The sequence below is a fragment of the Microcaecilia unicolor genome, chromosome 11, assembly GCF_901765095.1.
Source record: "Microcaecilia unicolor chromosome 11, aMicUni1.1, whole genome shotgun sequence".
NCBI lineage: Eukaryota > Metazoa > Chordata > Amphibia > Gymnophiona > Siphonopidae > Microcaecilia > Microcaecilia unicolor.
The window spans coordinates 135,482,738-135,508,870 of record NC_044041.1 but is presented as its reverse complement, the minus strand read 5'-3'; the positions used below and the strand labels follow the sequence as shown (position 1 = coordinate 135,508,870).

Sequence of the window (26,133 nt, the reverse complement as noted above, 5' to 3'; positions counted from 1 at the left end):
AGCATCTAACATATATTTTGTCTGTTTCAGAAATTCTCAACACTACAAGAGAGCACTCCGTTCCTGACGAAGCCATGTTTCTAGGTGAAACGGTGGTCCCCGTTGAACGGATATAGAAGAGTGCCCGATAGCACTTAGCTTATGATTTCTATCTACTATCCTGTGTTGCTGAATATTAGTATACTAGTAAAAAAGCCCCGTTTCTGATGCAAATGAAACGGGGGGGCTAGCAAGGTTTTCTTCAGAGTGTGCATGTGGGAGTGTGTGTCCCTGCCCTCTGCCCTCTCTCCCTCCCCCCTCCGAGTCCAGTCCAGTCCTTCAGTGTTTCCTGCTGTGCTGTGTTTGTGTTACAGAGAGAGTGAGGGCGTCTCTCTCCCCTCCCCCCTCTGAGTCCTTCACTGTTACAGAGAGAGGGATTTCCTGCTGTGCTGTTTTCCTTCACTCATGGGGAAACCGGATATCTCTGGCGCTTCACACTTCCGGCTGGAGGCTTCAGTGGTGCCTTTTATATATATATATATATATATATATATATATATATAGATAAATAATATATTTGCTAAAACTGTGTGTAGAACCTTGAGGCTTAAAAAATTTAGCCCGGGCCAGTGGAGTTTTTTGCCCAATGATAGAACTGCTGCGTGAGTTATTCTACAAACATTGCATAACCACGCACTAAACCACCAGTATTATACCAGTGGTTTCTGAGGGCTTTTCTCCATCTCACCCAATGAGCACCGCGACCAACAGTCAAATTTGGCTGGAGCTGTTTTCTCGGTATTAGGTTACGTATTTTGCCCTAGCCACGCTGCATTTGCTCTGTGTAGTTACTTATACTGTATCTACCAGCATTTGCTTATTTCCGATCTGATGAAGAAGGGCAGCCTCTGAAAGCTAATCAAGAAATGTATTAAGTTATGTCCAATATTAAGGGTATCATCTTATTTTCTTTTCCATGTTTTATTTTGTTTTATTTCTATTGATTACCTTTAAAAGTGGACTAACACGGCTACCACACCTCTCTACTCTAGTTTTGGGGAAATAATAGGAGACATCAACCTACACCTTGAAGACGACACCTCAACAGGCACACGAGAATGCAAAGAATTCTTAAAACTCTGGGGTCTACACGCACCTAACACTCAACCAACACACACAAAAGGACACACACTAGACATCATTACACACACATTTGACCCAGACTCAACTATCCTACTTACTGACACAAGATGGACACCTACACTATGGTCAGACCACCATAAAGCATATGTCTTCCTCTTCTGGCGAAAAACACACATAAACGCAATCAACAAACTTGAGCGAACAACATACACCACGAGAGGAAAAATAGACCCCACAATATTCTGGCAACAGATCTACCAGAACGAATGGTCAACAAATGCTGACACCATCCAATTCCTCCAAAAATGGGACGATATATGCACAACAACATTAGACAAAATCGCCCCAATCCAAACCAGAACATCACATAGGAAAAAATCAAATCCATGGTTCACCGAAGAGCTGAAAAAACTTAAAACACAAGTCAGGAAACTAGAACGCGCATGGAACAAAAAGAAAGATGAACAAACACTAAATGCCTGGAAACTACTTCGGAGGAAATACAAATATACCATAAAACAGACTAAAAGACTACATTACAAAACAATGATAGGACCAAACTACAAAGACACACACAAACTCTTCTACCTCGTGAATAAATTGTTAGACACCACACCAGTTACAAACAACAGCAAAGACATACCAGGTGTTGACAACCTTGTGAAATACTTCAAGGAGAAAATTATACAATTACGACTTAAAATACCCGCCAGCCCTATTGAATACGCCACACTTCTAGACTGTCTAGACCCAGAAGACGGAATATACCCAGCAGACAGAGCCTGGACCAAATTCGAATTACTATCAGAAGACCTCATCTCTGAAACACTTAAAAGATTTGCCAAATCCCACTGCAAACTAGATGTATGCCCAAACAACCTCATGAAATCAGCTCCTCAACAATTCATAATAGACCTAACGAACCACGTAAACTTCATGTTACAAAACGGACTTCCCAAAGGAAAAATTCTACTCGCATCAATACCTAAAGATACAAAGAAAAGCGCAAGCGAAATAACCAATTACAGACCAGTAGCATCTATACCACTAATAACCAAAATAACTGAAGGGATGGTAACAAAACAACTCACAAACTATCTAAACAAGTTCTCAATACTGCATGATGCCCAATCAGGATTCCGGTCGAATCACAGCACAGAAACAGTATTAATTACCCTAATGACTAAATTTAAACAAATGATTGCAACCGGCAATAATATACTCCTCCTACAATTTGACATGTCAGGTGCCTTTGATATGGTTGACCACGGAATCCTATTACACATACTTGAATATTTTGGCATCGGAGGAAATGTCCTAAACTGGTTCAAGGGGTTCCTAACCCTGCGCTCATATCAAGTCACATCAAATTCAACTACGTCTGCTACATGGACACTTGAATGTGGAGTACCGCAAGGATCACCCCTCTCGCCAACTATTTTCAACCTAATGATGATCCCCTTGGCAAAACTTCTATCAAACCATAATCTTAACCCATATATATACGCCGATGATGTAACAATATACATCCCTTTTAAACAAGACATTAAAGAAATCTTCAATGAAATCAACCAAAGTCATGAACACCTGGGCAGATGCATTTCGATTGAAACTAAACGCAGAAAAAACTCAATGCCTGATACTCACCTCCCAATACAACACGAATGAATTTACCGCTATAAACACACCAAAACTAAACCTTCCAATCTCAGAAACTTTAAAAATCCTTGGAGTCACTATTGACCGCCACCTAACACTTGAAACTCATGCAAACAACACAACCAAAAAGATGTTCTACTGCATGTGGAAACTGAAAAGAATAAGACCATTCTTCCCAAGATCCGTCTTTCGCAGCCTAGTGCAATCCCTCGTACTCAGCCATCTGGATTACTGCAACTCACTATACGCAGGATGTAAAGAGCAAATCCTGAGGAAACTTCAAACAGCCCAGAACACAGCAGCCAGACTCATCTTTGGAAAACCAAAATACGAAAGTGCAAAACCCTTACGAGAGAAGCTACACTGGCTCCCACTCAAGGAACGCATTACTTTTAAAGTATGCACGTTAGTCCACAAAATCATTCACGGTGAAACCCCAGCCTACATGTCTGACTTAATAAGCCTACCACCCAGAAACGCTAAAAGATCATCCCGAACTTTCCTCAACCTCCACTTCCCTAATTGCAAAGGCATAAAATACAAAACGCTGCACGCATCAACCTTTTCTTATATGAGCACGCAATTCTGGAATACACTACCACGCAACATGAAAACGATCTACGAACTAACCAACTTCCGCAAATTATTGAAGACTCATCTCTTTGATAAAATTTATTGAAAGGATCAAAACACATGAAGTCCACACACAATGTTAGTAATGCATCAATACATTATCTTCTGAATTCTCATCCCCCGTAATTTTACCACATTTATACCTTTACTCACAGAAAAATGTTATACCGAATGTTCTCCTACTATTGTTTTGTTGCCCTATCAGTTCCCCGTTGTTTCTTTCCATTGTTCCATTGTTCTTTTCCATTTTTCTATTCCCTTAACGATACTTTGACTTTCTCTTCGCATAACTCCTCACAATGTAATCCATAACCGAGTTGTAACAAATTGTATTTCCATCATTCACAATGTATTGTAAGCCACACTGAACCCGCAAATAGGTGGGAAAATGTGGGATACAAATGCAATAAATAATAAATAATAATAATTAAGAATGTTCTGCAAATTAGTATTTTCCTTGTCATCGAGCAGATGAATCCATTACGAATGGGTTGTGTCCACCTACCAGCAGGGGGAGATAGAGAGCACTGAAAACCATAGTGCCTCTTGGCCAGCTAGCTCCATCTGCCTCTCAGTATTCTCTATCTCCCCAGCAGGTTTGGGTGCAGCTTATTCAGCTCCTTCAGAAATCTGCCTGGGGTGGCTCCTTGTGCTTTTGCCAGTTGTAGCAGGGGTATTGTGGCTGGTGGTGCCCACTTTAAAGGCATATAGGTTTGCCCTATCCCTGCCTTTCCCACACTCTTCTCTGTGGATGCAGGCACATTGGTTCGTCCTTTCCTTGCCTTTCCCACTCTCTTGAACCTCCAGAGTGCCTCTGTAGCTGTTGCCTCTAACTTTCCTCACAGCGTTAAAAAAAAAAAATGTGAAAATGTGACGCACTTTTTAGCGCTGCGATTCTGAGGCTTCCTTCTGTCTGTGCAGCGTGACCGGAGCTCTGGGACTCAGTCTGGTGAGGTAAGAGAGTCTTGTAGCTCCTCCGGGGAGGGCTCGCGATCGGGACGTTTTTTTTGGCGCAAATCTGCCATTTGAATTTTCCGGCGATGGCTGCGGAGGTTGTTAAGCACTGTTCACGTTGTGGCAAGCGCAGATCTGCAGCATGGCTCTGTAAATCGTGCTCTTCAGACGTCAGGGCCGGCCCAAGCATGGCGAGCGATGTTTCTTCCCGCTCGGTGGAGCTGGCAGCGGGCGCCATCTTGGATGCGCCACATGGCTCAACCCCCGCAGGTGCAGAGGGGTCTGAGGCCGGAGGGGAGCCTCGGATGGAGGCTACCAGAGGAGCTGATTACCCCGGATTGGAACCGGGAGGCCAGGGTGAGCCTTTCTCCCCTGAGTTTGTGTTGCTTTTACATAAAGTGTTCATGTTAAAAAGAGCTCTGCTGCAGATGTCTGACTCTGCGTTGATACCTGGTTCCCCTCCGGTGGAGACTGGCCCGTGATTGCCATCAGGCGTTTTTTCCCCAGATAGCTGGCTGCAAGACAAGCGCAGAAGGGTCAATTCCCCTTCAGAAAGTGGTGCACCCCCCACCCCGTGATCGGGCTGTGAGGATTCTGAGGGGTCTGGCAGGCCTTCGTGGTCCGAAGAGCCAGAGGAAGGTGTAGGATTGCCACTGGATCCAGATGATCCCACTGTGGTTAGAATTTTCCACCGTGAGGAGCTGCCAGCGCTGATTTCTGATGCCCTGCAGGCCCTCTCTATTGAAGATCCTGTGATGGGCGAAGCTTCCTCTGGTAAGCCGAGGATGGCAAGTACTAAGAAGCCTGCTCGAGCCTTTCCTTTGCATGACTCCATCCAAGAGCTTTATTTCGGCTCAATGGGCTGACCCTGAGGGGCCTTTGAAAGTTGCCAGGGCAATGGGGCACTTAAACCCTCTTAGTGAGGAGCACTTGGCACGCTTGGCCGTGCCTAAAGTGGATGCCCTAGTCACAGCTGTGACGAAGAAGACTACCCTCCCAGTAGAGGGAGGGGTCGTCCTGAAGGACATGCAAGACCGGCGTCTGGAATCAGCAATGAAGCGGTCCTTTGAGATTTCAGGCCTAGCCTTACGGGCATCTGTATGCAGTTGTTATGCTGCTCGAGCCTGCCTCGCTTGGTTGCAACAGGCAGTGGAAGAGCCCGGAGATGGAGCGGAGCCCCTTGCAGAGGTGGATGGAGTCGGCCTTGTCATTTTTGACTGACGCCCTCTATGATCTGGTCAGAGCTTTGGCTAAACAGATGGCTGTGGCGTTGGCCGCTCGCCGCCTTCTATGGCTACGGCATTGGGCGGCTGACATGGCTTCTAAGCAAAGGTTGGTGAAGTTGCCCTTCCAGGGCCTTCTCCTATTTGGTGAGGAGTTGGAGAAAATTGTCAAGGGCCTGGGGGATGCTAAACCCCAGCTCTTACCCGAGGATAGGCCGCGGCCTTCTTCCAAGGGTCAGGTGGTTCCCTCCTCTTCCAGACCTCGCTTCCGTGAAGCTCGAAGGTACCGCCCGGGGCATTCTGCTGGGTTTACTTCACGTGCCCGCTTTCAGCAGAGAAACTCCTTTTGCTCGGACAAACGTTCCGCAGCGGCCGGCTCAAAGCCTGGAGTTCATGGGCGACCCTCTCTTTTTTTTTTTTTTTTTTTTTTTTTTTTTTAATGTTTTTATTAATAAGAGTAACAGACTTCCATCTTACAACCATTTTTCCGCTCAAAGGCACACTGCCAGCGTAGAGCGTACATCAACTAGATTTCCAAGTACCTTACCAAAACTATACATAACATATGTAGCACAGAGTATTTAACATTGAACGTGAACTCCTAAGCACCTATCAGCCATCTAACAATCCTTAATACCCCAGACCTATCTGGGCTATGTCCCCATGACTGGTGCGATACGTTACCCTCTTCATGTGCTTCTATCCATACACATCCATTCGTTCATGTCCGTTCTCTTAATTTTCTCATTATTATCCCCCCTCCCTTCCCCCCTGTCCCTCCTCCCCTATCCCCTTCCTATTCGTGTGACTGCAGGCCCTTTGTGGCGCTCTCCCTGTGCCCCCCTCGTCACTTATGTCTCCCTGTTGGGAAGCTGTGTTAAGCACTGATAACTCCTTTGCCATAGGTGTCGGCTTGGTGGCGGTCTGCTCCATTCATAGTCAAACTGACCTCCCCCCTCCCATCCCGCCATCTGTTTCATACTTGTGTACCACTTATTCAGAGGGGGAGGATTCTTGTCTCTCCAGTGTTGTAATATAACCTTTTTAGCCAGCACCAGTGCTAGGAGAACAAACCTAGAATGGAACAAGTTTAACCCTTGTGTGCGCAAGTCCGTCTCTGAGCCCATTAGTAAGATCCTGTAGCTCCATTCTATGGGCTGCTCTATCACTTCTTCCAAGTGCTTCAGCACTCCTTTCCAAAAACCCTGTAATTGCCCACATTCCACAAAGTGGTGTGCTAAGGTACCCTTTTGGTTCACACACTTTTCGCAGTCTTCAGAGTCCCACAATCTCATTGTTTTGCCCCTGCTCCTCGTAATATATGCCTGATGTAGTATTTTAAATTGGGTTTCATGACAGCTCACATTGGGCGTTATTTTGTAGGCTAGCTCGAAGCAGTTCTGTAACTCTTTGTTCGAGACTTCCAAGTCTACCGTTTTACTCCACTGTCCTGCCAATGTATCAACCATTACTGCTGGCCTCCAAGTTTTCCCCAAGTAATACCAATGTGAGAGTTTGTTGCACCCCGGCGGTACTTGTTTAAACACCACATCTAGTGCCGTAAATGTTGGAAGCTTATCTGCTTTGCCTCGCAGCGTGAATACATAATGTCTAATTTGTAAATATGAGAAAAACAACTTCTGTGGGATGTGCCAACGTTCCTGACATTCTGCAAAGGAGAGAATCTGGGCTCCCCCCTCCCCCACTACTTGCCCTACATACCTACATCCTCTCTTTACCCATTCCTTAATATGTGTAGGTCCTACGCCTGCTGGGAATCCCGGATTGTCCTGTAGTTCTAAGAATGACGATGGCCCCTCTGTAGCTCCTATCCTATGGCGCCACCACTCCCATGCCATCTTTAGCGGTCTCGTAAGAGGTGTAAGCTTAACCTGTGTGCTCCTAACCTGCAAGCCATTAAGCACTGAGCAATGCTGGTTGGCGTTCTGCCACACTTCTGGCGGTGCAAAGACATAATGTCCCGAGTGCAGCTCGTGTATCCACCTCAGGAGCGCCGCTACATTATAAAGCCGGAGATCTGGCAAATTAGCTCCCCCTTCATTTCTTGCCCTCGTTAATTTATTATATCTTATCCTAGCTCTTTTGCCTCCCCAAATGAAAGATAAAATTGCTCCCCTGTATACCCCCTCATCCTTACTATGTACCCACAAAGGCACCATTTGCAGGGCATATAAAATCTTTGGGAATAGCACCATTTTTACCAGTGCGATCCTGCCCATGAGTGACACTGGTAGATCTTTCCACTGCCCACATAAGCGCTTAATTGCTTCTAACTTATCTCTAACATTTTTCTGGTATATGATCTTAAAATCTAAGTGTAAATACACGCCCAAATACTTCATAGGACCCCGCGTCCAAGTTAGGGGGAAATCTGGACAGTTCTTACTTATACTGTTACTAGACAACGCCATTGCTTCTGATTTCTCAAAGTTAATTCTTAACCCTGAAAAAGTGCCAAATTGCTGGATAAGATTAATTAGAATAGGGATCCCCTTATTGGCCTCCCCCAAAAAGATCAACATATCATCAGCAAAGAGGTTAATTTTGTATTCTGCCTGCCCTCTTTGAATTCCCTGGAGCTCCCGTGTCTGCCTGATTTTACTCGCTAAGGGCTCCAATGCCAAGACAAATAGCATAGGCGACAGTGGGCAGCCTTGTCGTGTACCTCTCTGCAACACAAATGAGAAGGATAGTTCGTTATTTACCATTATTTGTGCCGTGGGGTTCCTGTATAAAGCCCTTACTCCCTGCAAGAACTCCCCATGTATTCCAAATTGCGGCAGCACCCAAAAAAGGTAGTCCCATAAAATCTTGTCAAACGCTTTTTCTGCGTCTAGACTGGCGATGACTTTATCTCCCGATTGATTCCCCTCTGCCTGAATGACACTTAAAGCTCTTAATATATTAGTAGAGGCGTATCTTCCCGGTACGAAGCCAGACTGGTCTGGATGCACCAGAGATGGCAAAACCTTACCTAATCTTGCAGCCATAATACTAGCAAATAGTTTTATATCTTGATTCAACAGGGATATAGGCCTGTATGAGCCCAATAATTCTTTATCGCGTCCCGGCTTAGGAAGTACTATTATAGAGGCATGCGTTAAATCTCCCACAAATTGTCCTTCCTGACACAGCGTATCACACAATTCACTAAAAGGCCCTGCCAACTGTCCTCCCAGGATCTTATAAAATTCGGGTCCTAGCCCGTCTGGCCCCGGGGCCTTTGCTAATTTAAGCTTTTTTACTGCTTCTTGAATTTCAGGTCCTGTGATGCCCATGTTCAAAGTTACTCTCTGCTCCTGCGTCAGGGAAGGTAAATCAAGATTCCGAAAAAATTCCTCCCGCTGTTTCCTATCACTGCTTCCCCTATCATAAAGAGATTTGTAAAAAACTACAAACGCTTCTTTTATCTCCTCCACCTTACTGACTACTTGCCCCTTTGTAGTTTTAATGCGGCTTACCAATTGTTTTGCCGCTCTGTTTCGAACTAGGTTAGCCAGTAGGCTACCTGTCTTGTTGCCCCACCTATGGAGTTTGTATTTATATACTAGGATGTCCCTTGCCGCTCTTTGATTCAAGATGCTATTAATTTGACATTTTAGCTCTCTAAAGACTACCTGCTGTTTTGCATCACCCCTCATCACTTTAATCCGAACGGCCTGCAGCATCCTCAATTTCTCTAGTAGTTCCTCATCGCTCTTTTTCCTGGTTCTCGCCGTGTATTCTATGATCTTACCCCTCATCACGGCTTTTCCTGCTTCCCACAGTGTTATTGGGCTAGCAACTGAGGATACGTTGTCTATTATATATTGCTTCCATTCTTGTTGAAGGAATTCACGAAATTCCCTTTCTTGATATAAAGTGGGGTTCATTCTCCAACTGACTTTTTTCCCTCCCCCATTGATATTACAGTCTACCCAAACCATACTGTGATCCGATACTACCTCCGCCTCAATTTCTGCTGCCCGACTCCGGGCAAAGAGTGGCTGCGCTACCAGTATATAGTCCAGTCTCGCCCTACATTTGTGCACGTGTGAGTAAAAAGTATAATCTTTCTCATCGGGGTGCAAGACTCTCCAAATGTCTACTAACCCTAGATCCTGTTGGAGTAAATTTATACCCCTAACCCCCTGCCCCTTGGGTCGTGGCTTGGGTGGATTACAATCAATTAACGGGTCTGCTGTTATGTTAAAGTCTCCCCCTACGAACATTTTGTATTCCTTCAGTGGGGCCAGGGCCGCTAGCAGTTGCAGATAAAACTTGTGCGAGTAAATGTTGGGCGCATAAACCGAGCATAACAGCGTCTTCTCCCCCTGTAAGGTCCCTACCCAGATTACAAATCTACCCTCTGGATCTTGGATCACCCTATGACAGGTGCTGTCGATCCCTTTTCGCATAAGTATCGCCACACCTCTCCGCCTGCTGTTAAAAGAGGCAAAGACGAGTTCGCCTACCCAGCCCTGCTTCAGTTTGATATGCTCTGATGACGACAAATGTGTCTCCTGCAGTAGCAACACATCCACCTTCATTTGTTTACTATAGTGCAAGATCTTTTTCCGTTTTATGGGAGAGTGTATACCGTCTACATTAAGGGTTGCTACCCGCAAACTACCCATTTTCCCACGCCTGAGCCATGCTTGTATGACAATACATTGCTTTATTTTTTTCCCAGGGTAGCATCCCAGCAGTGCCACCCCAGAACCTTAATGACCCTTGCTTCCTCCCTTGCCTTTGTCTGTATCCTCGTTTAAGGTGCAGTTTCTCATTCTGCAGCCACATGAACTCTTTAAGCTTTATATGCTTCTTGTTTCTCATCTGAGCTTTCCCTCCCCCCCTCTGACTCACCCACCCCTCCCCCCTCCCCTCCTGCCCTCTCCTCCTTCCCTCCTGCCCTCTCCTCCTTCCCTCCTGTACCCCATGCGCATTGCCATCCATTCTTTCTATCTTCCCAGCACTCCCCCATGCACATCTCCGTGACTGCCAAGCTCCTCCCCTCCCTTCTTCCACCCTGTCCTCCTTGATTGAGGTATCTCCCCCCTCAACCATCCCCATGTTACTGAATTGCTCCCTCCCCTCCCCCCAGCTCCCCCCAGATACAACGTGAAACTGAAAGGAAATATTACTTTCGCTTAAACACAGATTAACTCAATCACAAAGTCAGATACCTCCCCCTTCAACCCTTAACAATGTTACTCCCAAATGTTTCCCAACCTTTAAACTGAAAGAAAAACATTAGATGCTGTGAACTGTACTTTATTACCACTCATCTTCCCTGGCGCTCTTGCAAAGTCTCTCTCATACTGGGGCATCCAGATTCTGTCAGAGCTGCACATGCTGCGTGAAATGCTTTATAGCAGTTCCTTCTGTGCGATCCGTCATCTCATTTAAGCCTGGAGGCTCGCCCCTGTTGCTGCCTTGCTTGGCTCTGCCTGTTATATATGTAACGTCCTCTCCACTCTTTAAGAAAGAGAGTTACACAGTTTTCAATCTTGTAAATGGCTTCGGTGGATTGCCTGCCACAAAAGTCTGGATGCTACACAGGGGTGGTGTTTCTCAAGGCTATGTACTCACTGTTCTTATCTCGTTAGTCGACAGTATATTCTTTTTTGTCCTTTTCAAGTCTGCTCCCATATAACCTTTTTGCTGTTTTTTATTATTTAACCATCACATTCATTTTTGTTGATTTAGCATTCTTGTCCAGTTCGCCTTCCGTCCTGCCCCCACTCCGCCGCTCGAATCCAGCTCTCTCTATAGCTTACCCAGAAAAGCCTGCAGTTCTTCCACCTTTGTGAGGGTGAATGATTGATTTTGATGAGTGATTCGTACTTTGGCTGGGTACTGTAGTGCAAATTTAATTTTTTTCTCAAACAGCTGGGTGCAAAACGGCGTTAACAATCTCCGTTGCTCCATAACTCGGAAGGAGAAGTCTTGAAACATCAGTATTCGCTTTCCATTGTATTCCACGTTTCTCTGCTTCTTGTATTGATCTAGTATTTTTGCTTTAACAGCATAGTTCATATAGCGTGCAATAACCACTCTTGGCTTTACAGCCTGCTCTCTGCGCTGCCCAATACGATGAATTCTTTCCACTTGTCCCTGGCCTAGGTCTGGTGCCAGCCCCAGTTGCCGGGGAATCTCCCGCTCTGCTAGATCTTTCAGCTCTGCTTCATTGAGTGATTCAGGGAAGCCCACGAACCGGATGTTATTTCGTCGTCCTCTATTTTCCTGATCCTCCACCCTCTCAGTTAAAGTGCGAACTTGTGCCTCCAAGTCCCCGATGCGTCCAGCCGCTTCTGCCATCTGGTCTTCTTGCGAAGATATTCTTTCCTCAGCCTGTTGTAGGCGGACCGCGTGGCTCGCTATACATTCTTTTATGTCGTCCATGCCCGCATTCAGCTTAGCAAGTTTATCGTCTAACAACTGGGACATGTTTTTTATGGATACTTGCACCAAATCCTCTGATACCGGCGAGACGTTTGAGTTGCGGAGCTGTGCAGATGGCGATGCATTCAATGCCTGCGACGCCATTTTGCTTTTTGCCACGCTGCTCTTTTCTTTTCCAGATCGCAGCGCTTTTTCTGGCATCCCTGGCTCCTTTACCTGTTAGAGCTTCGCGATTTACTTCTCCACGCTTTCAACTGGTTTGCCGTGCTGTTTGATAGGGGGTAGGTGTTCAATCTGCGCTTTTAATTTGGGGTATGAAGCTGAGGGGAAGGGAGCCGAGCCAGCAGACGTCCGTTCAGCTCTCGTGCATCACGTGACCCCCCATGGGCGACCCTCTCAATGATGGTGCGCCGGCCTACTCCTCGATTCCTGCAGTTGGAGGACGTCTTTCCCTCTTTCTCAAGGAATGGGTCAAGATTACCTCAGATCAGTGGGTTTTGAACCTGATCAGAGATGGCACAGATTAGAATTCAATGCCCCGGTGATAGACGTGTTTGTGGAGTCCCGATGCGGCTCTGCTGTCAAACGGGCGGCGGTAGAGGAGACCTTGCAACCTTGGGGCGGTGGTCCCTGTGCTTCCCGCCGAGCTCGGCTACTGTCGTTACTCTATTTACTTTGTGGTGCCACGAAAAGGAGGGTCTTTTCGGCCCATACTCGACTTAAAGGAAGTCAACAAGTCACTAAGAGTGCGGCATTTTCACATGGAAACCCTGCGCTCCGTCATTGCGGTGGTACAGGCAGGAGAGTTTCTCATGTCTCTGGACCTGAAAGAAGCCTACTTGCACATTCCTATTTGGCCCCTGCACCAATGGTTTGTCCAGTTTGCGCTGTTGGGAAAACATTTCCAGTTTCGGGCCTTCCTTTTGGCCTCGCCACAGCTCCCCAAACCTTTTCAAAGGTAATGGTGGTAGTAGCTGCTTTTCTCAGGTGAGAGGGTATCCGGGTTCACCCGTACCTCGACGACTGGCTCATCAGAGCGGACTCGGCAGTGGAGAGTATTCAGATAACAGCCAGAGTGGTCTCAGTACTTCAGTCTCTGGGCTGGGTCGTCAATTTGGCCAAAAGTCACCTGACACCCTCTCAATCTCTAGAATATTTGGGGGTCCGGTTCGACACAGCCTCGGGCTTTGTCTTTCTACCCGAGCAAAGGCGGTGCAAACTTCAGAACCAGGTCAGTCTGCTCCTGAGGATGCCTCGCCCGCGAGCTTGGGACATAGTCCAGCTGTTTGGGTCGATGACAGCCACCTTGGAAGTGGTGCCATGGGCGAGAGCGCACCTGAGACCTCTGCAGTGCTCCCTGCTTCAACGATGGTCTCCAATTTCTCAGGATTACCAGCGCAGACTCATGTGGCTCCCTGCGTCCTGACTCTCAGACAGCATGCTGTGACGAGGAAGCCGTTAGCGCTCCCCGATTGGTGCCTGGTGGTAACAGATACCAGCCTGAAGGGCTGGGGAATGCATTGCCAGGGAAGGCATGCCCAGGGCCTCTGGACATCCGAGGAGTCGGAGTGGTCCATCAATCGCTTAAAAGCGATATTGCAGGCGCTTCTGGCCTTTCACACGACCCTGGAAGGACTGGCTGTCAGAGTTCTGTCGGACAACACGACAGCAGTGGCCTATATAAATCGACAAGGCGGTACTCAGTGTCAAGCACTGGCCGCAGAGGCTGCTCAGATATGCCACTGGGCCGAGCTACATCTGCAGTTTCTGTCAGCAGCTCATATTGTAAGTCAGAGCAACGTGCAAGCCGATTATATGAGCAGGAATCAAATCGACCCAGCGGAGTGGGAACTTGCAGACGAAGTATTCCTGCAGATCTATGCCAAATGGGGGGCGCCTGTAGCGGATCTTATGGCCTCCAGCGCAAATGCCAAAGTCTTGTGCTTTTACAGCAGACGGAGAGATCCTCACTCGGCGGGGTTGGATGCCTTGGCTCAACCCTGGCCTCAGGGCCTCCTGTATATGTTCCCTTTGTGGCCCTTAATAGGGTGAGTACTCCTGCGGATTCGGCTACACCAAGGAGAGGTGGTTCTCATTGCCCCAGATTGGCCCAGGAGGCCGTGGTATGTGGACCTCCGGCGGATGCTGGTGGAGGCTCCCCTGCCGTTACCTCTGGTACTGAATCTGTTGTCACAGGGACCGGTAGCCATGGAGAACGCCTGCCGCTTTGGTCTTACAGCATGGCTATTGAGAGGGCGCAATTGAGAGACAAGGGTTATTCCAGTAAAGTCATTTCCATTCTCCTACAGGCCTGCAAATGTTCCACTTCCGTGGCTTATGCCAGGATTTGGCGCCAATTTGAGGCTTGGTGTGCTTCTAAAGCGATCACACCCATGCGGGCTTCTGTCTTGCTGATACTTGACTTTTTGCAGGATGGTTTACAAAAAGGCCTTGCCTATAATTCCCTGCGTGTTCAAGTGGCAGCCTTAGCATGTTTTCGAGGGAAGGTCGCTGGCCTCTCTGGCTGCTTGTCAGGATGTGGCACGATTTCTCAGAGGGGTGCTTCGGCTCCGTCCTCCCGTGCGAGCTCGTGCCCGGCCTGGAACCTGGGGTTAGTTTTAAAGGCCCTTCAGTGTTCGCCCTTCGAGCCACTTAGGCGAGCTTCGGAGAAGGATGTGACCCTAAAGACGGTCTTTTTGGTGGCCACTGCATCGGTGAGGCGGGTGTCTGAGCTCCAGGCGCTGTCCTGTCGAGACCCATTTCTGCAATTCTCAGAGTCCGGAGTAATGGTACGTACTGTGCCGTCCTTCATGCCTAAGGTGGTTTCAGCGTTTCACCTAAACCAGCCTATTTTCCTGCCCTCCTTTTCTAAAGAGGAGTTTCCAGAATCCTTTGGGCAATTGCACCTCCTAGATGTGCAAAGGGCTCTGTTGCAGTATCTGTGCATGTCAAATGCCTTTTGGACCTCTGATCATCTTTTTGTTCTGTTATCACGTCCGCGCAGAGAGTCTCCAGCGTTTAAAGCCACTATAGCCTACTTGCACATTCCTATTTGGCCCCTGCACCAACGGTTTCTCCAGTTTGCGCTGTTGGGAAAATATTTTTCACAGTGGCATATGGGTGCACTACATAGCACTCTCACTGGAGCTCAGCTGTTTTACACTCCGCAGTGCTTCCTTCATCTTCCACTTTTTTCAGTGTTTTCCACCTTTTGGGAACTGCTTTCCGTCACGGGGACAACCAAAGTTTCCGGGGGCATGTCGGAAGCATAGCGATGGCGGGATTGGGGCGTGCTTAACACATGGGCTTCCTCGCCTGATAATGGAAAAAAGAAGGGCATCCTTGACGAGCACTTGCCCGACATTACAGGCTGGATGTGGCTGCCAGGAGAGACGCACATTTTGGAGCACAAATGCTGGCGCGTGGTGTGGCTTGTTCCCACCCTATCTATGGATTGCTTTGTTACATCCCACTCATAATGGATTCATCTGCTTGATGACAAGGAAGGGAAAATTAGGTTCTTACCTTGGTAATTTTCTTTCCTTTAGTCATAGCAAATGAATCCAGTGGTTCATTATGTGATTGATCTTGGTTTTATGTTCAGTTTTTCCTGTAGATATGTTCCCTCATTGGGAGAAGTTGGAAAACAGTCTTCAGGATTTCTGTTCTGTTACAGGAGGTTGAGTTCGTCCCTCCTTTGAATTGTTGCTCCTGTTCTGGGGCGTTCATCCGCTGTGAGGAAAGTTCATGTTGTTATATGTGGCGGTGTCGCACTGCTTTGGAAGCTTCAAATACTGAAGAGGCAGATGGAGCTAGCTGGCCATGAGGCACTATGGTTTTTCAGTGCTCTCTATCTCCCCCTGCTGGTGATGGACACAACCCACTCGTAATGGATTCATCTGCTATGACTAAAGGAAAGAAAATTACCAAGATAAGAACCTAATTTTCCCATGTTGGAACGCAGACAAGTTTGAGTTCTCAGATGAATACAAATACAAGTATTTTTTTGAGCTGCATTCATTTTGGAGCACATATTCTATCTTATTTAACCAAAGGATTTACATTGAATGTTTAAGTTGTATTGGTTAGTGTAACTGATATTAATATGGACACTGTGGGTTTATTTTATAACATTTTACTTTTGGCAACACATGTAATACTGTCATGCAAATAAACTTAAGTCTCCCTCCCTTCTACAGTGTCTCTGCATCACTTCCCCTCTGCAGGTAGGGTCTCTATCCTAGGCTACAGAAGCTCCCTCCTCTGCCTGTCATCAATCAGACACAGTCAGCCAATAGGCTTCAGCAGCTCCCTCCCTCCCTACCTCCTATTGGTCAGACTAGGGTAGCCAACAGGCTACAGGGGTGGGCAGGAGCAGTAGCTAGGACACAGACATAGTAACATAGTAGATGACGGCAGAAAAAGACCTGCACGGTCCACCCAGTCTGCCCAACAAGATAAACTCACATTTGCCATTTTTTGTGTATACCTTACCTTGATTTCTCCCTGTCTTTTTCAGGGCACAGACCGTATAAGTCTGCCCAGCACTATCCCCACCTCCCAGCCACCAGTCCTGCCTCCCACCACCGGCTAAGCTTCTGGGGATCCCTTCCTTCTGAGCAGGATTCCTTTATATTTATCCCACGCATGTTTGAATTCCGTTACCATTTCCTTCCTGCCTTCCCCTGCAGTCCTGCAATATGGAATTTTGTTTGACAATTTTTTTTTACTATAAATTCATATTTCTTAGTGTCTGCAGCAAATGAATCCAGAGATGTGGGTTGTGACAATCTACCAGCATGTAGAGATAGAGTTCTGACCTGAAGTGTCTTATAGAATGGAATACTCCTTGTCAGTCAGTATTCTGTTTCTCCTGCATGCAGATGGACGGTTTTTCACAAGCTCCTGATCTCATCTGGTTATAGCTCCTTAGTTCAGAGTGCTTTGGAGCGCTCGGTTGAGCGGTGCCGGCTTTAAGGGGTTCACCTGATGGTACTAGGTCCCACCCCCACTCTTCTCTCCTTTCCTTCATTTTACTTCCTCACTGAAAAGAAAAAAAATGTGACTACATAATCCTTCAGAGGACAACAGCCTTGGCTGCAGGAGAAATACTGGAGTTGGCCAGTATAAGGGACTTAATAATGGAGAGGCTTTGAGTTTTTTTTTTTTTTTTTTTTTTTTTTTTTGCTTCCAGCAGTAATGCTTCCAACAGGGCAGGACTCCCGACTGCTTTCTTCCTGGGGTGAGTGTGGCTTTAAGTTTTACGGCCTGTTCGGGGTCAGTCATTGTTTTAGTTTCGCTTTTACTTTGATGGCTGCCAAAATGGTCAAGCACTGCTAAAATTTCTCTGGCAGCCATTTTGCAGCAGCGTGATTCGGGCACAGTGCTGCCTGCTTCTAATTTACCCATTACTTCTTCAGAGGTTATTGAACAGATGTCAGCCGCTCTGGGGGTTTCTCCTGGGGCGAGGTCACCTGAACTGTTTTCAACCTGATTTATTTTACTGCTACATAAAGCTTATTTGCTTAAGCAGTCTGATCAGGGGGCTGACGATTCCCTTTCAACTCAGCCTCTGGAGCTTACTGGGTCACTGCATGCTTCATAGTCTCTGCAGCCAGACCCTGCCCGAAGAGGAGATGTTTTCATTCTGGCTTAGAGGTGGGCTGTATTTTTCCCTTGTCTCGTACTCGTTTTGGATGTTGTCCTTCTTTTGCACCAGGCTTATTTGCTTAAGCGGGGTTTGCCTACGATGCCCCTTCCCCTTCTTCAGGCCTCATCGGAGGACAGGGAGAACCTGGCTAGTCAGGGTGAATTCAGGTCTTCTCTGCCCCTTGCAGAACTCGTGGTTAACTTCCTTGCCAGACGCAGGGTCTTTAGCTCTTCCTTCTCTTCTCCCTTTGGTTTTGGCGGCTTCTGGGGACTCTGCTAGATCTTCTAAGCTGGAAGATTTTGAAGATGGGGAAATGCTGCTGGGAGAGCAGGATGATCCGAAGGTGGTTCAAATATTTCATCTTCCTTGTCATCAAGCAGATGAAGCCATTACTTATGGGTTGTGTCCATCAACCAGCAGAGGGACATAGAGAGCACTCAACTTTTCACAGTGCCTCATGGCCAGCTTAGCTCCACTGCCTCTTCAGTATTCTCTATCTCCCCAAGCAGGGTGGCTGCAGCTTCTTCGAGCTCCATCAAAAATCTGCCTGGGGGTGGCTCCTGGCTTGCCAGTTGTTAGCCGGGCTATTAGAGGCTATAGCAGCTTCACTTTGAAGGCACATAGGTCAGCCCTTTCCCTGCCTTACCCATGCCCCCGTGGATGTGAACATATTAGCTTGCTTTTCCCTGTCCTTTCCCACTCAGTGGATGCAGGCACATTGGTTCGCCTTTCCCTGCCTTTCCCACTTATCTGAGCCTCCGGAGTGATTTTATTTACCTCTTTTGCCTCTGTTTTCCTCACAGCGTTAAAAAAAAAAAAAGTCATGTCGCGCTTTAGCGCAGCGATCTTGGAAAAGAGGTTTTTTTCTTGAGTTTCTTCTGCAGGACCGGAGCTGTGATACTCGGTCTAGTGAGTAAGAGTGTTTTCTGACTCCTCCGGGGTGGGCCCGCGATCGGGACGTTTTTGGCGCGAACTGCCATTTTTGAATTTTACCGCCGTTTTCGGCGACGGCTGCGGAGACTGTAAAGCGCTGTTCTAAATGTGGCAAGCGCAAATCAGCAGCGGGGCTCTGTAATTCGTGCTGTACAGACGGTAGAGCCGGCCCGAGCATGGCGAGCGGCGATCTTTCGCGGTCTGAGCTGGCAGCGGACGCCATTTTGGTTTTTCCACATGGCGCGGCCTCCGTTGCGACGGAGCGCCCTGAATCCGGGGGGGGGGGGAGGGGGTCCTATGAGTGAGGCTAATAATAGAGCTGATAGCCCTGGGCAGGATCCGGGCGGTCAGGGAGCGGTTTTCTCCCCTGATTTTGTTTTAATGCTGCATAGGGCATACATGCTTAAAAGAGCTCTTCCACCGGGATCTTCGGACCCTCTTCCTGCCCCCCCCCCCCCCCCCAGTGGATCCTGGCCTTTTGGAGTTGGCTTTGCCTTTTTCTTATCCTCCTGGTAAACGCAGAGGGCTAATTCCCCTTCTGAGTGTGGCGCACCCCCCTTCCCCCCCCCCCCCCCCCCCCCCCCCGTGGTCGGGCTATGAGGATTCTGAGGGGTCTGGCAGAACTTCTTGGGCTGAGGAGCCAGAGTCGGGTGCAGAATTGCCACAGGAGCTTGATGATCCGTCTGCGGTGAGGATTTTCCACCGCGAGGAGCTGCCAGCGCTTATTTCAGATGCCTTACAAGCCCTCTCGATTGAAGATCCTGGGAGTGGCACAGCCTCCTCTGTTAATCCAGGGATGGCTAGTACCAGAAAGTCTGCTCGAGCCTTTCCTTTGCATGACTCCATCCAAGCGCTTATTTCGGCTCAATGGGCTGACCCCGAGTGACTTTGAAGGTTGCCAGGGCTATGGGGCAATTATACCCTCTGAGTGAGGAACATTTGGCTCGCTTTGCAATGCCTAAAGTGGGTGCCCTGGTCACGGCTGTGGTAAAGAGAACTACCCTCCCTGTTGAAGGAGGTGTTGCTCTGAAGGATATTCAAGACAGCAGGCTTGATTCAGCTCTGAAGCGGTCCTTTGATTTGGCAGGTCTCACTGTTCGGGCGTCTGCATGCAGTTGTTATGCTGCTAGAGCCTGCCTGGCTTGGTTACAGCAGGCAGTGGAACAGCCCGGTGATGGAGCGGAGACCTTATCGGAAGTGGCTCCGCGGATGGTCGGCCTTGTCCTTTTTGGCTGACGCCCTTTATGATATGGTCAGAGCTTCGGCTAAACAAATGGCTGTAGCAGTGGCAGTGCGCCGCACTCTTTGGCTACGACATTGGGCGGCGGACATGGCCTCTAAGCATAGGTTGGTGAAGTTGGTCTTTCAAGGCCTTCTCCTGTTTGGTGAGGAGCTGGAAAACATTGTTAAAGGCCTGGGGGATTCCAAACCTCAGCGCTTGCCCGAAGATAGGCCGAAGCCTTCCTCTAAGGGTCAGGCGGTCTGCTCCTCTTACAGACCTCGCTTCCGTGAAGCTAGAAGGTACCGCCCGGGGCGTGCTGCTGGGTTCACTTCTCATACCCGCTTTCAGCAGAGAAACTCCTTTCGCTCGGATAAACGTTCTGCAGCTGCCAGTTCAAGGCCTGGAGTTCAGGGGCGACCCTCTCAATGATGGTGCGCCGGCCCCCTCCTCGTTTCCTGTCATCGGAGGAAGACTTTCCCTCTTTTTCAAGGAGTGGGCCAAAATCTCCGCAGATCAGTGGGTCTTGGACCTGATCAGAGACGGATACCGAATAGAATTCGATGCCCCGGTGAGAGACGTGTTTGTGGAGTCCCGATGCGGTTCTGCCGCCAAACGGGTGGCGGTAGAGTAGACTTTGCACAGTCTGTGCCAGATAGGGGCTGTGACCCCGGTGCCTCCCGCTGAACAAGGTCTAGGCCGCTATTCCATTTACTTTGTGGTGCCACGAAAAGGCGGGTCTTTTCGCCCAATCCTGGACTTAAAAGAGCTAAACAAATCCTTAAGAGTGCGGCATTTTCACATGGAAACCCTGCGCTCTGTCATTGTGGCGGTACAGCCAAGAGAGTTTCTCATGTCTCTGGACCTGAAAGAAGCTTACTTGCACATACCAATTTAGCCCCCGCACCAGAAGTGTTTGCGGTGTTAGGAAAACATTTCCAGTTTCGGGCCTTGCCTTTTGGCCTCGCCACAGCTCTCCGAACCTTCTCCAAGGTAATGGTGATAGTAGCTGCCTTTCTCAGGCAAGAGGGTATCCGGGTTCTCCCGTACCTAGACGACTGGCTCATCAGAGCAGACTTAGAAAAAGAGAGTCATCTAGCTACAGCCAGAGTGGTTTCAGTCCTTCAATCTCTGGGCTGAGTCGTCAATATGGCCAAAAGTTACCTGACCCCCCTCGCAATCTCTAGAATATTTGGGGGCCAGGTTCGACACAGCCTCGGGCTATGTGTTTCTTCCCGAGCAAAGGTGGTGCAAGCTTCAGAATCAGGTCCGTCTGCTCCTGAGGATGCCTCGCCCGCGAGCTTGGGACATTGTCCAGCTGTTGGGATTGATGAGGGCCACCTTGGAATTGGTACCATGGGCAAGAGCGCACCTGAGAACTCTACAGTATTCTCTACTTCAACGATGGTCTCCAATATCTCAGGATTATCAGTGCAGACTTTCTTGGCTCCCTGTGGCCCGCCTCAGTATGGAGTGGTGGCTCTCGGACAGCAGGTTGCAGCGGGGAATGCCGCTGGCGCTCCCCGATTGGTGCCTAGTGGTGACAGATGCCAGCCTGAAGGGCTGGGGCGCACATTGCCAGGGGAAGCATGCCCAGGGTCTGTGGACGCCTGACGAGTCAGAATGGTCTATCAACCGCCTGGAGTTGAAAGCGGTGTTTCTGGCTCTTCTGGCCTTTCAAGTGACCCTGGAAGGATTGGCTGTCCGAGTGATGTCGGACAACACGACAGCAGTGGCCTACATAAATCGACAAGGCGGCACTCAGTGCAGAGCTCTAGCCGCGCAGGCCGAACAAATTTGCCACTGGGCCGAGCTGCATCTACAGTCCCTGTCAGCAGCTCACATTGCAGGTTAGAGCAATGTGCAAGCCGACTATCTAAGCAGGCATCAGATCGATCCAGCGGGGTGGGAACTAGCAGACGATGTATTCCTGCAGATATGTGCCAAATGGGGCAAGCCAGTGATGGAACTTATGGCGACCAGTTCCAATGCCAAAGTCCCGTGCTTCTTCAGCAGACGGAGGGATCCTCGCTCTGCTGGGTTGGATGCCTTGGCTTAATCCTGGCTCCTGGGCTTGCTGTATATCTTCCCTCCATGGCCTTTGATAGGGGCGAGTGCTCCTATGGATTCAGCTGCATCCAGGAGAAGTGGTGCTCATTGCCCCGGATTGGCCCAAGAGGCCTTGGTATGCGGACCTCCGACAGATGCTGTTGGAGGCTCCCTTTCTGTTACCTCTGGTTCCGCACTTGTTGTCACAGGGTCAGGTGGCCATGGAGGACGCCTGCCGCTTTGGTCTTATGGCATGGCGATTGAGAGGGCGCAATTGAGAGATAAAGGCTACTCAAATAAGGTAATTTCCACTCTCCTGCAGGCCCGTAAGCGCTCCACTTCCGTGGCTTATGCCAGGATTTGGCGCCAGTTTGAAGTCTGGTGTGTTTCAAGAGCGCTTGCTCCGTTGCGGGCTCCTGTCTTGCTGATTCTGGACTTTTTGCAGGATGGTGTACACAAAGGCTTGGCCTATAATTCCCTGTGGGTGCAAGTGGCAGCATTGGCCTCCCTGCGTGGCAAGGTTGAAGGCGTGTCCTTAGTTGCTCATTCAGATGTGGCACGGTTTCTTAGAGGGGTGCTTCGGCTCCGTCCTCCCATGCGGGCACCTTGTCCAGCTTGGAACCTGGGGTTAGTATTGAAGGCCCTTCAGGGGGCTCCCTTTGAACCGCTTCGGCGTGCTTCAGAGAAAGATTTGACACTGAAGGCCGTCTTTTTAGTGGCCATTACCTCGGCGAGACGGGTGTCAGAGCTCCAGGCGCTGTCCTGTAGAGACCCTTTTCTGCAATTCTCAGAGTCAGGGGTCACGGTTCGGACCGTGGCTTCCTTCATGCCTAAGGTGGTTTCAGCGTTTCACCTAAACCAGCCTGTTTTTCTTCCCTCCTTTGTTGAGGAGGAGTTTCCAGATTCATTTGGGCAGTTGCACCTTTTGGATGTGCGCAGGACTCTGTTACAGTATCTGCGAATTACAAATTCTTTCAGGTCCTCTGATCAACTTTTTGTGCTGTTTGCAGGTCCCCGCAGAGGGTCTTCAGCGTCTAAAGCCACTATTGCCCGTTGGCTCAAAGAAGCTATCTTTTCAGCATATCTGCTGTCTGGCTGGGCTCCGCCTGAAGCCTTTAAGGCACATTCCACAAGAGCGATTTCTTCTTCCTGGGCGGAAACTGGAGCACTATCTCTTCATGAGATTTGCAGTGCTGCAACATGGGCTTCTAAGCTCTCTTTCGCCCGACATTACAGGCTGGATGTGGCTGCCAGGAGGGATGCGCGTTCTGGAGCACAGGTGCTAGCGCGTGGTGTGGCTTGTTCCCACCCTATTTAGGGATTGCTTTGTTACATCTCATACGTAATGGCTTCATCTGCTTGATGACAAGGAAGGGAAAATTAGGTTCTTACCATGATAATTTTCTTTCCTTTAGTCAAAACAGATGAAGCCATGAGCCCTCCCTGTATGATTGTCTGTATTGCAGTGATTCTGATTTTAGGTGCTGTTCTTGTTTCCTGAAGTTATATTCGTTCCTTGGGGAGTCGGAAAACAGTCTTCAGGATTCTTGTTACAGTTATAGGAGGATGAGTTCATTCCCTCCTTTTGTGAGTTCATGCCCTTGTTAAGGGGCCATCGTTCGCTGTGAGGAAAGTTCATGTTATTCCCATTGCAGTTTGCCATACTGCTTTGGAAGCTTCAAATACTGAAGAGGCAGTGGAGCTAGCTGGCCATGAGGCACTGTGAAAAGTTGAGTGCTCTCTATCTCCCCCTGCTGGTTGATGGACGCAACCCATACGTAATGGCTTCATCTGCTATGACTAAAGGAAAGAAAATTATCGTGGTAAGAACCTAATTTTCCCATGAAGACCTGCCTTCTCTCATTTCTGAAGCTTTGGCAACTGAATATTTCTGGTTCTGAGAATCAATCTGCATATTCTTTTAATGTTGAGATGGTGAGCATGCGGAAGCCATCTAAAGCCTTTCCGATGCACGAGTCCATTAAGGAGTTAATTTTCGCTCAGTGGTCTGACCCTGAGGGTACTTTGAAAGTGGCTAGGGCTATGGCACGTCTTTATTTGGTGTCCACTACTACTGTGGACACTTCGCTTTACCAAAGGTGGACGCTTTAGTGACAGCTGTCACTAAGTAAACCACTTTTCCGGTGGAGGGAGGCATCGTGCTAAAAGATATGCAAGATAGGCGGCTTGAAGCCTCGTGTAAGCGTTCTTTTGAAGTGTTGCCGTTGACTTTACAGGCTTCCATTTGTAGTTCCTATGCTTCCAGAGCTTGCCTTTCCTGGTTTCAGCAAGGCTTGGAGCAAGAGCAAGATTCGGTTTCTATGTCAGTTGCTGGTGCTCTGATGGAGTCAGCTCTCACATATGTAGCTGACGCCCTTTATGATTTGGTCAGAGCCTCTGCTAAGCAGATGGCTCTGGCAGTTTCGGCTCAGTCTTCTTTGGTTGCAACTGGTAGGTTGTATCCGCCTACCAGCAGGTGGAGATAGAGAATACTGAACGAAGGCAGTGACCCTGAACATCCAGCTCCTTCAGTATATCTCTATCTCCAGCAGGTGATGGACGGATTCCTTCCAGCTCCTGGATTCGTGACTGTGGGAGGCTCCTGAGCTTGGCCAGATGAACAGGGTGTGTGTGGCTGGAGGTGCCCGCTTTAAAGGCATACTTGGACTCCAGGCAGTGGTGTGCTGGTAAATGTTTAACAACAGGCTCTCTCTCCGGTCCCCCTCTGCGCTCCCCCCCCCCCAAATTGCAGAGCTGGTTATAGCTGGGAAGAGAGCCTGGGGGGGGGGGGGGGGTGGCGGCGACAATGCATTACTCCAGGAAGAAAAAATTAAATGATCCCAGGTTCCAATCTAATTCATGTTTAATGTGTGATAAAATGCCATATATAAGTAAATATAAACTTTTAATGTTGAGCACCTGATTCTCAAAGTGAACATATTCCAAACACTATAATGAAAATAAAATGATTTTTTCCTACCTTTGTTGTCTGGTGACTGTTTTTCTGATCATGCTGGCCCAGTATCCGATTCTGCTGCTATCTCTTAACTCCATTTCCAGGGCTTCCTTTCCATTTATTTCTTTCCTTTTCTCCTTTCTTCTTCATTTCTGGTCCTCAGCTTCTGCCTATTTTTTTCATCCATGTGCAGTTTTTCTCCTCTCTTTCTTTCCCCTCAATTCATCTCCTTCCTCACTCTTACCTTCCCTCCATCCATGTCCAGCATTTCTTCTCTCTCCCCTCCTCTCCCCTTTCCTCCATCCACCCATGTCCAGCGACCCTTCTCTCCCCTCCATCCTCCCGAGTTATTCAGCGAATTCTCGTCCTTGTCCTTTGAATTCTTCGGGGCAGGCAGTCTTGCCTGCATGCTGCCAGTGCAGACTCTCCCCCGCTGCCGGATTGCGCTTCAAAATGGCCGCCGAGACTTCAGCAGAAGCGAGGCCGCCTCTGGAAGTCTCAGCGGCCATTTTTAAAGCGCGAACTGGCAGCGGGGGAGAGTCAGCGCTGGCAGCGGGCAGGCAAGACTGCCTGCCCCGAAGAATTCGAAGGACAAGGAGTCGGTGAGGGACCTGATCCGGTGAGAGGGAGGAGAGCCAGAGCCGGCTCGCGCTTTTTAACAACCGGCTCGCAAGTCGTAAGAAAATTTAACAACCGGCTCTTGCGGGTGCGAGCTGGCTCCAGCACACCACTGACTCCAGGTCCCTGCCTTACCCCATCTCTCCCTTCCTCCCAGCCTCTCTCTCAGTGTCTCAGTGGGTGCTCTGTGCCTGCCCTTTTGGCCTCTTAGCTTTCCTCACAGTGTTAAAAAAAAAAAAAAAAAGTTCCATTGAGGCTCATTTATTTCCTCGCAGGTGAGAGATGCTGCAGGCAGACCCGAGCTCCTCTGGACTGGGTTTCAGCTGTGTGGAGAGTTCTGCTAGGCTCCTCCTGGGAGGGTTCCCGGCTTCAGTGCATCTGAGAGGGGCGAGTTGTTGTTGGCGCACCGCTGCCATCTTGCTAGCGCTTCTGTGCAGCGTCATTGTTATGGCGATGGAAGCTGTTAAATGCTGCTCCCGCTGCAGCAAATGGAGAACCGCAGCGTGGCTCTGCAGCACGAATAGCGTAGAGGCTTCGGGCTCGGGGAGCGTATTGATGTCGGCGGACAAACTCCCGCCCTTCTGATATCAGTGGTGCCGCCATCTTGGAAGTGCAGGGGGACTCGTGGTTCCAGGTTTGTGCCAACGGTGAGTGCAGGGGAAAGTCCGAGCTTGAGGCGCAGGCGAGGAGTTCTCGAGTAGTGCTCCCTGCT

The 26,133-nt window shown here is 48.8% G+C and overlaps 1 protein-coding gene across 3 annotated transcripts in view; it reads left to right on the top strand.

The window, feature by feature from the left end:
• Positions 1 to 26,133, top strand: part of LOC115480493 (putative nuclease HARBI1) — a 246,047-nt gene that overhangs the window by 29,584 nt on the left and 190,330 nt on the right. The gene's annotated exons all lie outside the window — the stretch shown is intronic.